At 41.7% G+C, this 14493-nt stretch overlaps 1 protein-coding gene across 7 annotated transcripts in view; it reads right to left on the bottom strand.

Moving 5' to 3' along the window:
- The window catches only part of ATXN1 (ataxin 1), a 292826-nt gene that overhangs the window by 243296 nt on the left and 35037 nt on the right, over window positions 1-14493 (bottom strand). For 6 of the 7 annotated variants that reach the window (XM_017808477.1, XM_017808481.1, XM_017808479.1 and 3 more), the window contains one exon: window positions 858-984. The exons of the other annotated variant lie outside the window; for it this stretch is intronic. The gene's annotated coding sequence lies outside the window, so the exon portion shown is untranslated. The remainder of the gene's footprint in view (window positions 1-857; window positions 985-14493) is intronic. 7 annotated transcript variants of the gene reach the window in all.

Here is a 14493-nt window from a genome sequence, read left to right as displayed (position 1 = left end):
TTACTATAGCTGACAAGTGAAATTAATCCATTAGTCTCATTGTAATGCACACAACAAAATCACTGTGCAAATATGCCATGACGGGCAGTTTGTGCCCATGATGCAAGCTATACCCAAACCAGTGGAAGGGTCATAAAATAAGGATTAAAGTTCAACAAGGAAGCTGATAATGAAGAAGCCTGCCCAGACTATGCCCTATTCTGGCCAGCGTTACGTTATCTTCTAATTTTAGAACAGTTGACAATTTTTCCCAGACCAGAAGTTGACAAGAGGCTGAGCAACGCCAGTGTCGTTAAATCTTTGTTTTCAGGCAGAGTGTTGTCTCCACACTGCAAGAAATTGTTTCAGCTTGTGAAATTTTGCAGGAAGGCACACACTGTCGCTGGATGCCCATACAGGGAGCTGTGTAATATGTTGAAACCATCTGGCATTTTGTGGTTTTGCAGTATCAGTCAGACACACTGTCTGGAAACACAGGGCTCAAACCCAGAGTCCTTGATTCAGGTCAGATACCTACAGATGCCTGTGGTCATTTGGCTGGACTAGAAGCTGCAGAATAAAGCACTTAATTAGGTGGCTGAAGTTTATGACTGATTCTACGGGCAGCTGAGCTAGAAGCCTATTATCGCTCAGGAAGGTTTAGTAAATGTAATTATTATGGCATGCTTGATATAATACACAGTCTTCATGAAATGCTCCAAAATATCATTTTAAAGACTCCTTTTGTTGCTGTTATGCTTTGTACCTTCTGACTAAGGAATAGGCCAGATAATGTGAATCCCAATGTGAAGCTTACTGAAAACTACTACTAAAATTAATAGAGCACAGTTACGGAAGAGTATTTTGTATAGAATTACCTTGTCTGGAGTGTGAATAACCCTGCCAAAAGCAGGCTGTGGGTTACATTAATCCAGTGATCCAAAGTTTTTTAACCAGCTGATGTCACTAGGGAGATTTGAAGTCTTTATAATTACCGCTCAAGGCCTAGAAGAAAGGGGGAGGAAAGACAATGAAATTATGTTTCATATGTTGATTCAGAGAGTAACCTGCAGTGGTCTGTTAACTTGTTTCGTCTATCAAGAAAAGCAAATTAATTCTATATCAAGTCGGTTTTATAAGTGGCAGCTCAATTTGCTTTCCCAGTTAACCAAGGAAGAAAGTGGCCTTTTGTCACAAACAATTGCTTCCTGCAATGCTGCAGAATAAGATGTAAAATAGGCAAAGAGCTTTGGATACAGCTTCCAACGTCCTACTAAGAAGTAAAATTTCTTTCTTTCATCTTCCCTTAGAGAAGGAATTCAGGTTATGCTCTGCACTAAATTAAAGTGTTCTGCTCAGTTATGTACATGTACAGCTTTGAAAACTGTTCCTGCTTCTAGGTCAAGGGCTCTCCCTGTGGCCGGGTGCCAGCTTTATCCCTGGACTCCCATAATCCCTTGAAATAAATCAACTTTCCATTGAAATCCTCTGCCAGTTCCACTGCAGACTAAAATGTGCTGTCTGTTGCATGACGCTCTTTTATACTTTTGTGGAAACAAAAAAAAACCCCAAAAAAACAGAGAAACAATGTGTCCATTGTGTACTGGATACAGTTGGAGGTAACACACATTGTGTGTATTAAAGTCTATCTTTGTATCTTTCACTAACCCAAGATTTCAGCATTTATTATTAGAACTAAGAAAAATACCTTTGACCAAAGGAATAATTCAACTGATTGAAAAGGATCCCAGCTTGTGTGCGTGTGTGTGTGAGTGTGTATCCCATTACTACTCTGCTCACGTGGACTGAAGTGTGTGGATGCATTATACTACTTCCCTGAGCAGATGAAGCCCTCAAAGATTTTTTTCTCTTTCCTCTTTTTTTTTTTTCCTTTCCCCCCTAATATCAATTTCTTCTCTGTGTGTTATAAATGAACCTGAATACATTCACACGTTCATGTGGAAGACTAAAAGCTGTCACTTCATTTCAGGGAACCAGGAGGCTTTAAACTCAGCTGCAAGAAAGCCCAGATGCTACTACATCTCCAGGGGAAACTTATCTACTCAGAAATAGCAAAACTTCTGAACAATAATAACAAAATCTAGCTTAAAGATGCTGCTGCCGTTCTCCTGTCGGTGCTGAGGTCAGTACTTTGGAGAGTGGGTGCCAGTCAGAAACTACAGCACTCAGAAGACTGACATTTCTAAAAAGCTCTGCTTCTCCCCAAATCTCAGTAACTTTAAATGGTCTGCCAGTTAAATCAGAACAGCCTGGTATAAAGCCTCCAATTTTCTGACAACCTTTATAGTCTCCTGGCTCCTACAAGGCCCTAAAGCTGATCGTGTATAATCCTGAGCTGAATGTAAAATAAATATGAAAACCTGTCATGATTTTACAGTTTTTCAAAGGATATTTCACTAAATAAAAAGAGCTGCATTTTTGGCACAGAAATGCTCCATATAAAAATCACAGTTAGTTCTTTGAAATAAAGTTACACTACACGGTGCCAGACTCTGCCCTCTAAAGTTTCCCCCTGAGTGCTGGGGAGCAGCTGTCTACATCCTTATGAGCTGGCTGGCCCTGAAGGTCCCGTGCTCCTCCCTGCACAATGACTGTGCGAATCAGGGTGGTGACACTGGCTTGAGCCAGTCCAGCCCCTGAGGGTTCCTCCAGCATGGGAGCCTAGGGGGACATACCTGGGTCTCATATGAGCTAGGGCACTCACTGCCCATGGTGGCCAGCTAAATCTAGCACTGGCAATTGCTTCCATGCCTGTGGTGCAAACATAGCCTGAGCAAATTGTGACCCAGAGCTCACCCAGCATTCATGTCCTTGAAGTCTGTTGCCTAAGAAAATAAAAATTGTTTGCTGAAACCTCTTCCGCTAAGCCTGCGTTATTTAGCTATCTACATTAACTATGTGCCAAGGCATGGGCTATAAGCTGGAGGGTCCACAGCACTAGAGCTCAGAAATTAGTTTAAATCACTGACAAACTATAGCTGATTTCAGGCTCCACTGGCTTTACAGACCCTCAAAAAGATCTACAGGTCCAGAGCACAGCTACAAGGCCAGAGAGAGATGCATAGGTCTAGCAAAGTAGGACCCAAACACAGCAACATTGACAATGGACATGAGGTGCATTTTGAGTGAAGCTGTGATCAGACTGACGAAGTATCTATTTACCACCCTGCAGGAAATCTAAAAGACCTGTCCTGCAAGTCCTGGGGTGGTAGCTCACTGTTAAAATCACAAGTTAACATTTGTACAGTGCTGTTCGGATGGTTGGCAGGGAGGATACAGAGGCAAGGCAAGGCATCTGTGATGTCACTCTCAAGGTTTCCAGGTTTGTCCGCAGAGCTCTTTCATCATGCAGGTTTTAAACGTTATGCACCTGTGTCTCATATTCTCCTCCTGGAACAGGGTACAGGCAATTGTACTGAATATAAAAACCTCAGTAAACTATACACCTAGAGCTTTAATTTTAAATCAGACTAAGTGAAACTATCTGGTTTTTTTTCCTAGAAGCCCTCAGTGGACAGTTTCTTCACTTAGCTCCACCACCTTCAGTCCTTCCTTTTAAGTGAGGAGTGCAGCTGAACCTAAAAATTCAAAGCAAAACTCAGCTGAAACCATTATGTTTCATCTGGTTACGTGTCAAAACCTCAAACCTTGTGTACACAGGGCTCAAATTATAAACCCATCAGGCATAACCCCAGAGCTGGACGCAGGTTTGCCTGGAGAGCCCACAAATCTTTTAGAGAAGCTGATATGAGTTTTGAGTTCATAATGACTTGAAAACCCAAAGTGGCCAGGAGACTTTTCCAAGGTCAAACAGTGAGTTAGAAGGGGAGCTAAGAAGAGGACTGCAGCCCTGGCCACTTCACACAATTTTCTACCAACAGAGGCAGAAACTCACTCTGCTTGAATTTCACTCTGCATAGCCTTTGTCAAACCACTCAAAATAACCACTTTTCTTGCCTGTTAATTGTCTTAATAAGTCACGTGGCAATGAATGACTAAAAACTACATCATCCCTCTAAGGATTCAGCTGTGGAAAAAGCATCCATTTAGCTGCAGGGTAGTTATTACTGCATAGCTTTGATTTTGCTACACAGTGCATACCCTGTTTATTGAAATGCTTACATGCTGCTGTGGGTGAAATCATGATGACTTACAGGTATATTCTGACGCTAAAGGAATGAACTCAGATCCACTCATCTAGACTGAAAATGAGCCCTGTCCACTTATCTGGGTCTCCATAATGCTCTCAGAGGTTGGCTAATGTCTCTTTGGACGTTTTTGAATGCTACCCAAATCTCTGCATCTAAAACATGAACATAAAATTTCAAGGTGAGAAAACACACTTGCAGTTAGAATATCTGCCCCTCCTGCTGGCTCTGCCATGGCACGTGTCTCACCAGAGAGAACTGAGATAATTTCAAATTCACAGCATAGGTAATGTAGTAGTAACTTTCAAATCTAGACCATCATGCGGTAGTCACTCATTTGCCTGTTCCACATCCATTCTACCAAAACTTTAAGACATTCTGCAATACAGTAAGCAACTGTTCTGGGACCAAGGTTTAATGCTGAAATACCATCAGGGCTGAGGATTGCTACATATTGCTTTCTAACAGTCCCTGCTGTTTGACACCTGGAATGGCATTAAGGAGCTCTGGCACTGCATCCAGAGCTCTCTACCAATAATTGCAAGTGCTTCTACAATATGAGAAAAAGAAAGGGGGCTTCAGCATTCAAGGATTGGGTCTGTTTAAGGTTTTGAAAACATTTTTGTGGAGTGAAGGGTCAGCATTTGAAAAGTAAGGTATGGCTTATATACACATGCAGTAAAAACCTGAGACATACCTTTTCCAGTTTGAGTTAATTAGGAGTTTGCTTTACTCCCTGCTAGTTTTGCTTGCAGGCAAATTTTTTTGAGCTCAGCAGCCAGGACTGTATCTAGGGCTAAGCGCTCCCACCATATCATTCCAATATTGAAAGAATTTTTCTGGCTTCCTGTTAAACCATGCACTGATTACAAAATTCTTTTGCTTATTTAGGGCCAGATTCAATAAAAATTCTGTCCAGCTTCCGCATCATGGAAGGCCACAAAAGCCCTGAAATATTTTGGTCTTGAAGCCTGTGTGGGCTTCCATGGTTTGGATGCTGGGTAACTGTTCCAGTGAATGTGGTCCTCATAAAGCTTTTCAAGGTCCTGCTCCATATGGACATAGTGATTTCTCTTTATTCTCTCCAGTGTGGATTACAATCCACTTCAGAGAATCTTTGATTTATGCCTCTAGCTACAAGCTAAATCCTAGAGGAATAGGTCCTTTTCATACCAGGTCACATCCTCTGCAGAACACTGACAGAAAAATTAGAGTTTCTGAAAAGCAAGCACCACTTACAAAAAACTGGTATGTTTTGCATGCTTTATATGAATATAAGTGAATGGTAAAAATCTAAAAAGAAATTCAATAAACTACTCATTATCTATATTCATATGACTAAGCTACACGTGGAACATAGCTTTTATCCTCCATAAAAAATGTACAGATGTTCTATAGAAAACTGTATGAACAAACTTTAACCTCACGACTGCTATTATTTTGTAATAAAAGGCTTACAGCATAATGTGAGCTTTTTTTAGAATGTAAGTTCCATGTGAGTAGTGTGTTGTTAATTTAATATTAATGCAATGCACCAGGAAAAACTCTGCACAGAATCTCAAAGAGAGAGAATTACAATGCTGCAGACAGGAGATTTGTGGCATGGATTTTATTTGTTTCAGCACTCAGAACAAAAATCATTGACCAGGATTCCCATTGCCATAGAGCAGTGGATTCGTCTACAGATGTTTTCACATGCCTTGGCATGAGGATTTTGCTGCAGCATTCCTGCTACTGTTCCTGAGAATCATGTGGTTAAGTCACCTTGCGCTGCACAGAAAATTTACCTCTCACTGTCAAGTGCATATGAATGAGCTTCTTTTTTGGGAACAGCAAAAGAAAAAAAGAATCCACTGAATAAACTTTTGAATTTCTTTTGCTGAACTGTCCTTCAGGTAGCAGGTGTGAAGGCTTTCACTAAACTTGCAGATTGCAAATGGGGTGTCTGCTTTGCTTGTACCACGAACAAATTAAAGCGGGGGAGCAGAACAGAAATCCAGTTTCATCCACACAGTTTCCATTTCCTCCTGCCTGAGCCCTCTCCTCTGCAGCGTCTGCCATTCAGGATACATATCCTGTATTCCTCCAAGAATCAGTTCACTGTCTCATCTCCAAATGCACTGGTGAAGTAATTTATGACTCCCATTATTATAATCGCTTAGCAGCTCCCAAGCATGTAAAAATAGCAACAATAATCTCTCCCACTTTTCCTTCCTTAGCACCCCATAAGAGAAATCTTGATTAATCCTGTAGGGGTTACACATGCACTTGTGTTTTTCTGTAACTTACAGAGAGAGTTTGACATTTTCTGAAAGAGATGATGTCTACAGACATCTTATTCACTGCAGAAATTCCTCAGTCTAGATACAACTTCTAGGAAAGTCCTGTATCCAGAAGCTTCCCTCTTTTGCTTGACAGTTTCAATGTTTCTGTGAAATGCACTCACCTACTATCATGATAGTAAAGGACGGCCCAATCTCAGAAATGTGAAGGCCATTTCCTTGGAAGCCTTCCAGGGTCAAATTTGAAAACCTACCCAGGACTCCGTGCAATGAAGCAGAACTTCCATGCATAGCAGGGAGAAAAAAAATGGGGAGACATTTATGAACAACAGACCTATGGCAATGTGTGCGTGGTAAAATGACAGACTGTTCCCTTTTGTTCCAGTTTTCCAAGCATGTGATTGCAAACGCAGTTATCATTTTATGTGGACCATCGCAGCTGCACTGCACCCATCACAGCGAAGACAACAGTCTGGTCCTTGTGAAATGGAGATGGAGTTTTCCTATTTCTGTGCATGTTCTGTGGGCAAGTACTAAAGCTCAAAAGTTAACAGAGGTGCAACAAACGTCAAACAAATGCCCTCAGCACTTGGAATAGTTATAAAAGGAAGAATTTCAAAGCACTCCTCTGCTTCTACAGTCATCATCTAGGTCTAAACTGCTAGGAAAAAGTACACTGGTTTTTCTAAAGGCATAATTTAAAATCCATTTTGGTCAAACTGGTGTAGAAGACAGAGTGGGCATCCTCATATTTCAGTGTTAAACCATGTCTGTTTTGGTTTAAGCTTAAATCTATTTAGGAGCCAATTTTGTATTTGCAAATAAGATGGTCTTAAGCTAGCACAGTCAACTGGGTTTATATGTGATTTTTAAGCTGATACACTGAAACAGTTGTTTAACACAACTGATAACTTGGACTTGTCTGGTTCACTTCTGGCCACTTGCTCTGCAGTGCAATGTCAATTTCAGGTAGTCACTAAGATAATTAGGGGGAGACAGTAATTACACTTGCAATAAGGAATATGAAAACCCAGATAACATCTACAGAAAAGCAGGCACTGTAGCTCACTATGTGATCTCCTCAATCCCGTAGTGGTTTCACATGTGTATGGAAGAAGCCTTGTCAGCTTCCAGAGATGAGGAGCTTGGAAACACAAAAACAACTGCTGCTTATGACTCCTCTGGCTCCATCTTAGGAGAAGGAACAGAATGCTTTCAAGGAGCTTCCACTGAAATGCACAGCTTCTCCACACAGGTTAGAAGCATTTGATGATCAACAGTATCAAATATCACTACCATTTTTCACTGGCCGAAGTTACAAGGGCAGCTTCAGTACCCTGTGCTACCCCTCACTTACAGGGATCAAGTTACTGGCTGCCTAATAGCTGATGTTAGAGATTAATTTTTGTCAACCTGATTAGCAGAGGATAGTTAAAATTTGGGTGGAAGCCTGTAGGATCTCGCTCTTCGAAAGACCAATCCATGAACAAATCCCACCAGACCAAACATTAGCCGTGATGGAAGATTCAGGTCAAAGGGGGAGATCATACCCTCCATTTACTTAAGCCCAAAATACTCTGTTTCCATGCCCATTTGCTCAAACCTTGAAAATAGTGTTACATTTCTTCTCCTGATTTAGCTTGAGTGCCTGGGGTGTTTCAGCAGTGGCTGTGAAATAAGATATCTCATACAAGATATGTGACAAGGTGAGTAGTGTCAACTGAGGTTTATAAAGCAACATTAGGCTCCTTCTGTAACGTCAGAGGAGTAGGCATCTGGCAGTGGCAAGGTATGTTGTAGTACTTTGTGTAGTACTGTTGTATCAGGCAACATTTCTGTCACTGGTACTCACAGGCTGTCTTTCGGTTCTTCTGCTCAAGTCTCCCTTCATTTCTGGGAGAGAATGGGGGCAGACAGAAGAGCAGGAGCTGAATGTTGAGCATGCCTGGCAGTGGTTGCATCTCTGTCTCCCTGATCTGTTCAGTTACTCTGAAACATTTTCTAGAACCATAGGCCACACAAAAGAAATATCGGGTTGGCCTGCTTTGTACTGTTCCAACTACGTTCCTTTTACTATCTGCTCCTTCAACAGAATGGCTGATTGCTTAGAGAGCAAAGCCTGCCGAGTTGACGTATCAGATATTTCCATCAGAGTAACAAGACTTATTGGGGTGGGAAGGATTCTCCTCTTCTCTGCATCAGTGACCATTTCTTCCTTTACAATTAATTGTGAAAACATCTCGAGGAGAAATTTTTCCTGTTCATTTGATGCTCCCATCTGCAATAACCTGGGTCCCCTTTGGGGTAGGCTGAAAAACTCTTCTTTGCCAGCAGCCCTATCACAGGGACCAGAAACAAACCCCCCACTTTGGCTCCAGTTTCCACTGTTTCCATCGTACATTGCACAGCTCACAGAATGATGAAAATGACGAGGACACTACACATTTTTCAGAGTCCTGTCCCCACTTTTTAGGTGAGGAGCACCACCACATCCCCCCAAAAGCTCCACGTATGCTATTAAAAGAAAACAACCATCACTAAAAACAACCCAGTGCTTTCTATGGTAGAAGTAACAATTCATGGGCAAACTATTAATCTATTAACATTTTTCATTAAATAATTGCTCCCCGCTGAGTCTTATGAAAGACCCTGCCAGGCCAAAATGTCAGCTCAGTTATAGGATTTATTATTACAACTGTTAGGCCAGAAGGGTTTGATGCAGCAGATCCATCAGGCATGCTCAGGCAGGAGCTCCTGCCTTTGGGCCAGCTGCTACACAAACAGGAACAACTAATGTCAGATGTTAAGTTCTGGAACTGCTGTGGAATAATGGATCATTTTAGCTGTTTAGCAACTGGCAAAGACCACATCAGATAGGGTAAGCATCAGTGCTATCCTGCTTTTAGAGCTGATAGAGGCCTTTGTCTCAGCTTTCCCTATTTTTAAACTACTATAGCATGGCTTTAAGGACTCGTGACTCAATCAGCAGGGGAGGGACAAGCTGGAGAATGAGGTGTACTTTCCTCAAGGTGGTGGCTGCTCCCCATAGCCACGTGCCTCAGCCGAGGTGGCTGGGGGCATCCATAAGCTGTAGGTCTGTGTTCAGGAGTCACAGGCTGGTCCCGGTGCAAAGAGAGGATTGTACTTGGGTTTCATAATGGAGTTCATGGAAGTCAGTGGAAATTGAATTGCAGCCAAGGTGGAGAGCCATGTAGAACAGATGTCTTTACAGAGGATAAAACAAACAAAAAAAATATACTCAGAGCCTGAGTTAGAACTCTTGGCCCACATTAAATCTGTAAAAAGCCCCAAAGTGCTCTAGTATGGCTGTCCGAAATACTTAAATTCCACATGTATAAAGTGAAACACATTTGCATTGCTAATTTATTAAAGGACTTCTTGACCCAAAGTCAAATACTAGTGCAAGTCTTCTGCACAGAAAAGCTGCGACAAGCACGCTCTAACTCTCTCTGTGAACATTCAGTAATGCTCCTTTTAAAAGTACATGTGCTTCTTCTGGTGTCTGATGCTAATTATCTTATCAGATAACAGGCAGCCCTGTGCTGAGTAGGTATGTAATATATTAGCCTTGGGGAGGGGAAAAAAAAAAAGCCTTATCTTTCAAGAAGATTTGAAACTGCATATGATCTTTCTGAGTCTGTGGAAACTTTCCTCTGCAGCAAAGAGCTTATATAAGGAAGACAAAGAAGAAAAAAAAGGAAAAGGAAAAAAAAAATCACAGACCCATACAGCGCTCACACTGCAATTCTCCAGGCTGTTCCGTTCTGCTGAATTTTCTCCTCTATCAGTACTTTGGAATGACATACAGGTTAAACTGTTCATCTGGCAGGGAAAGCAGCTTTGGTAATTGCAAGTTTACATTACACTATAAACGAGTGGATTAGAGTAAACAGATGAACTGTGTAAATAAAATGTCACTGCTTAGCTCTCCTTTGTGACTTGTATTCTGATACCACTACTACTGCTTTTACTACAACTACTACTACTACTACTGCTAGGCTTCAGCTGACAGCTCAGCCTGAAACCCTTTATTCATCTTTATTACTACTTCAGCTGCTTTGAGAGCAAAAAGGCATGGAGGACTTATTGGCTAGAGGCTCTCTAACCTAGCAGGCCTGCATGGGAAATCAATATGCCGCACTCAAGAGCACAAAGATGGATTGTGAAGCCGGGGCTGGCAAAGGAACGCGTGCTGCATCTGGAAGGACATGGAGACAGCCAGTTCTGCTTTGCCAGAAGCCTCCCCAGACCGCGCATGTTTGCACACCAACCTCATGGCACCCTTCCAAGTCAATTTGTGAACCTTGGTTCACACTATTTTCAAAGTAGGTCATACGCAGTAATCTCAGCCGAGGAGAGATACTCTGTCAGCAGCAGCAGTCGCTGCGAGGAGGGCGATAGCTACGACCAATGAGGGAGCTGGTGCAAGCGAGGAGATGAGCGCTAGGAAAGCGGGATGGGTCCAGCTGCATCCAAGGTGCTCGCCGAGCTCAAACAGCTGACAGGCGAGCTCGTACAGACCCAGCCTGTTACCATTTATAGCAGTAAAAAGCGCCCACTGTTCTCCTGGACACAACACCAGCACAGCTTAAATATTAACCTGAATGAAAATAGAGTAGGAGAAGAAATCTAACCTTTACTTAGCTGTGTGGTCCTGACAGCAGGAATCACAGCTAATTTTGAACCATGGGATTTAAATTTACTATGAACTTCAGATTATTGTTTCCTAACGTGCTTCCCTTACCTGCCCCTGCTCTGACAGACAAAACACAGCCTTGAAGGTAGCTGTGTTTCTGGCAGAGAGGATTCCTAAAGCACTTATAGTTTCCTGCATTTTCTTGTATCCCTTGCTTGGGCTGTTTTAGGGGCACGGAATTCAAAACAGGCACATTTAAAGCTATGTTTTCGAAAAATGGTGTCCAGGAAAATAAATGCAGAAATGAGTGCACATACTTGTTTCCGCACTACAACAATAGAGAGATCATCAGAGAATTACCAGTTTAAAGCAACAGCACAGAACTTCACAGGCATAGGAACTGTTGGGACTACGTTGCCTTTAAATGCAGCCTGCACACCATCAGAGATGACTTGATGCTAGAAAGCTGAAGGATTGCCTGAAGAGTCCTACTGCGTTATGCAATTTTTTCTTTAAATGGGTTAATTTTTAAACAGGCTCAATTTAACCTTGTTTCTGGTCAATAGTTACATGAATCTGAATGAAAATATGCTCTCTGGAGAAATCTACTTCAATACAACGGGCAGGCATCATTTTTAGCACTTAAATCAACACTGAAAGAGTAAAGCTGGGAAAGCATTGCTTTTTTTTTTTTTTTTTTAATCTGACAAGTAAGAGGACTGACTTTCCTCCATTTGAAAAGCTGTGCTTTTTCCTCCTTTTCTTTCTTTCCCTGTGACGTGTCAGACTAGAAATCTTAATCAGAAAGAAGCAAGTGATTTCTGAAGTTACCATGCTCTATGCCAAGAGAGAGGGGAGATGACACCTTGTAGACTAGTGAAAAGGCATATCTCCCATCCAAGAAAGAGCTCCCAGAATGACTGTCTGCTTCATTGGAAGTGACCTACCAGATCAATAGCTTGTCCAGGCAGTTGTAGGACACGCAGAAACATGCAACAGTGTGTAACTGTTATCAGCTGAAAGGGTGCTGTAATGACTTTCTATGCAAATATACAGAAAAATCCATAAATCCAAAAAGGGTTATCCCTCAGTACATCATCAAGGGAACAATTTATTCTCCTAACGTGCATGTGATACTTTCTTGCCAAATTCACATTGCTTGTTTGTTATCACTGAGCTTTGGAAAAAAAGTAACCAACAAAAATCCCTTCTGCCGCTGCCTCCTGAAAAGAAAATCTCTTTCTTTGTAACAAAGAAAACCCCCAGACACTTCACTATTTTTTCCAGAATGACAAATAATTCTAGCCGTGGTTACAAATGGTCTCAGTATTGTACAATTTCAGATCATGTGAGTTTTATTACTTTTTAGGCTAACTTTTGCTTTTTCCCAGCCAGCTGCTGGCAGTTGTCATTTTAGGATAGAGAGCAAACGACTTTGAAAACAAATTTGTTCAGAAATCTTTCTAAAGTGATACAGAAAAAAAATCTTGTGTGTTTTTAATTTCAGCTTGGATGTAACCTCTTTTTTCCTCTAGTCTTTTAAAGGAATGAGTCTCAAATGCTAAACAGGTCACAGAGTAATTATGCATCTACCTGAAAATTAAACACACATTCAAAGGCTTAACTAACAGCATATGCTAATTCATAACAGTTATATGTCACTCATCTTTTTTGTGGTTGATCATTAGGGTGTAAGCAAAACCAGATCACATCAAACCCAGAGAAGAAATGCTGTAATCTTTCTGCAGGGTTAAAAGGAAATAGAGACAGCAAGGTAATAGTGTTGATGGAGCTGATCTGATACTGCAGGGCAGCTACAACAAGTCCTGTGTGTCTGAAATCCTAGTGTCAAGGTTGGAGATGTCTCTGGGTTTACTGAGAGAAAAGTCAATCCTGAGGCCTGGCCAAGCTTCTCTGCTTGGGCAGGTCAGCACAGTCACTCCTTGTTTGGGCCAATCTGAGATCAAATCTGGGCAGCTACTGTCAATGTTGTATACTTGTGTCTCAACTGAAAAGACAGACAAAAACTTAGGAAACCCCTTTTATGTTCAGTGCAAAGCCAAATTTATTATCTGGGACACGCGCATCTTCTTGCTTTGGTGTTATCAATTATTTTTTGCTAGCTTCCTATGTTTTCCCTGACCTTTCATAGCCCAGGTTTGGCAGCAGCATTTCAAATGCACAAAAGGAATTGAATCTACATTTCCTTCATAGAGTGGAGGTGTTTGAGTTAGTAAAATCTCTCTTATAGATTTCCTTTGTGGTAAAAACATTTTTCTTTGACCTGGAGAGAGAAATGCACAGTGTTGGCAGAGATCAAAGGCCCAGTGAAGAAGCTGAAAGGACCTCAGCATGGCTTTCACACAAGTGCATAGTGGCACATCAGAACTGTGAATTAACATAACTGGTTTGTACACTACCTGCCTGCCTTCAGCTGAGCACTTGCTGTGACTCAGTTTCAGATTTTTTGGACCAAGCACTGCAGAAGTCTAATAAACTGGGACTGGCTGAAGGAGATCTTTGGCCAATGCTAAGATTGAAGATGGATTAAAGGTGACTTTGGTCAACCTTTGCTTCCTTATCCCAAGTTCCCCAAGATCAGCACAGGTAAGACTGAGTGCTAAGCTATTATATATTGCCTTTTGCATCTGTTGCTGCAATAAGTTTGAAGAGTAGCATGATCTGCTCTTTCCAACTACCTTTGCACTTGGCAAAAGCTCTGGCCTCACAGCATGCCAGATAGCCACTGTGTCAGGGACAGGAACCCCACACATCACCTCCCAGACAGTTTTTAAACTGAGCTGAAGTTTTTCTCCCATTTTACTACTTTTTTTTTTTTTTTTTTCCCCAATGCTATGGTCTCTAGAATAGTCTAGTTAGGCTTGGAGGATTTCACATGGTCTCTTCTGGCTATGATCAGCAGATAGCTAGATAAGAGAAGGGTGGAGATAAAAAATGGGATTGCTACTATTGCCTGTTCAGCAGCATGCACATAGTTGCATACTAGAGAAGGTTTTCCATGTCAGCATCTCTATTGCACTCATGCTCCTGCAGAAGTGCTACTGATTGTTCATTGTGGCTTCATAGCTCTCAGTAGCCAGAAAGAACATAGTCTACTAGGCCAAATGGTTTAAAGTGTGGATAGTAAAATCGCAGAGCACAATTTTGTTCCATTCACCTCTTCCTCCTTCCTTCTGTCACCTCAACTCTGCTCTTGGGAGCACTGGTATAGGAATCTAGGCAAGTCAATGGATTTTTATGTAACTGTATTCATGATGCAACTGAAAGCAGAAGGTAGCTCAGAGGCTCAAAGGTATGTGCTTGTGTGTTACTCCTGATAGTTTCTGACCAAACTGCTTAGCTGACCACCATTGGATTAGCAATCTTGATTTAGTGTTTCACACCT

The sequence above is a fragment of the Lepidothrix coronata genome, unplaced genomic scaffold (genome assembly GCF_001604755.1).
Source record: "Lepidothrix coronata isolate B3197 unplaced genomic scaffold, Lepidothrix_coronata-1.0 Scaffold23, whole genome shotgun sequence".
In the NCBI taxonomy this organism is placed as follows: domain Eukaryota; kingdom Metazoa; phylum Chordata; class Aves; order Passeriformes; family Pipridae; genus Lepidothrix; species Lepidothrix coronata.
The sequence above is the reverse complement of the archived record's forward strand: the minus strand, read 5'-3'. Positions and strand labels throughout refer to the sequence as shown.